Source organism: Octopus bimaculoides, chromosome 1 (assembly GCF_001194135.2).
Source record: "Octopus bimaculoides isolate UCB-OBI-ISO-001 chromosome 1, ASM119413v2, whole genome shotgun sequence".
NCBI lineage: Eukaryota > Metazoa > Mollusca > Cephalopoda > Octopoda > Octopodidae > Octopus > Octopus bimaculoides.
This window is the reverse complement of record NC_068981.1, coordinates 15,460,878-15,462,542: the sequence shown is the minus strand read 5'-3', so window position 1 is coordinate 15,462,542 and position 1,665 is coordinate 15,460,878.

Genomic DNA, 1,665 nt, shown 5'->3' with positions numbered 1-1,665 from the left:
ATATTGATATATAGATATATCATCCACTCTTTTATTGGTTCACATTTCTGGTGCACTGCCGTTAGTTTTGCTCCGTTTCCATTACTTGAAAACCTCCTCTAATATATTGCTTATAATGAACGAGGGTGTTTGGTGTTGCTGCCTTCATTTAGAAATCGCGCCGCGAAGTAGGTTCATCCGGAACCTTTGACAGAATGATATACAAATTTTGGGGGAACTTACCTGTATCCACCCCGCGCTCTTTCCGGGGTATTACTTGGGTTCAAATATGAAATATATAAGGAATGTATTTTGTTTCTTTCTTAGTATTTCATTTTTCATTTTTCTTCTTGTTTTCAATCTTTCATTTTTCTGAATAGCAAATTCAATCAATTTTAATGGGATATGACAATTTTTGCGGTCCGTTGCGGTACGCCCCTCATCTGGGATATCAGTGTTCATCTCTCAGCCCAGTCCGCTACTAGTCAAGCTGACAAATGCAAACTGTCAAAGTATCAGTTGCTCTCTGATAGGTTCATGAGCGATCCTGTGGCAGTGTAGACTCCCGGTGTTATCAGCTCCGGTACTACAATTCAGTTCACCACAATCGGGCTGTTCCAGCTCATCTTCCTCGACACCCTCCACGACAATGCATTTTCCATTTTGCCTACTGAGACCAGGAGGTAGCCTGAACTAAAGTAAACCAATAGTATGCAAGAACTACTGGACTACATCTACATCCTACAGCTAAACCTAAACTTTCTTTCATTCAGTTCTTTATGGCTTAGGGGTTAAGAGCACGGGCTACTAACACTAAGATTCGGAGTTCGATTCCAGGCAGTGACCTGAATAATAATAATAATAATAATGATATCAGAACATATCTTACGAATGAGAACCCTGGTCCGAAATTTCTCCAAGACACTTGAAGAAGGCTGGAGGGTATACCAGCCGAAACGTTGTGTTAACAACAAACAAGATGAGGACAAATATCCGTAACATATAAATGATACCCTTTTACTTGTTTCAGTCATTTGACTGCGGCCATGCTGGAGCACCGCCTTTATAGTCGAGCAAATCGACACCAGAGCTTATTCTTTGTAAGCCTAGTACTTATTCTATCGGTCACTTTTGCTGAACCGCTAAGTTCCGGGTACGCAAACACACCAGCCTCGCTTCTCAAGCGATGTTGGGGGGATAAGCAAACGCACAAAAATATACACAAACATATATATATATATATATACATATACATATACGACGGGCTTCTTCCAGTTTCCGTCTACCAAATCCACTCAGAATTCTTTGGTCGGCTAAAGGCACCAGTAGAGGACACCTGCCCAAGGTGCCACGCAGTGGGACTAAAGTCTGGACCATGTGGTTGGTAAGCAGTAAACTTAACACACAGCCACTCCTGCGCCTATTTAATTCTCTTTTATTTCTAGTTTACTTGTTTCAGTTATTTGACTGCGTCCATGCTGGAGCACCGCCTTTTAGTCGAGTAAATCGACCCCAGGATTTATTCTTTGGAAGCTTCGTACTTATTCTACCGTAATCTTTTGCCGAACCGCTAAGTTACGGGAACGGAAACACACCACTACCGGTTGTCAATCGATGATGGGGGTGGGGACAAACACAGACACACAAACATATATATATATATATATATATATATATATATATATA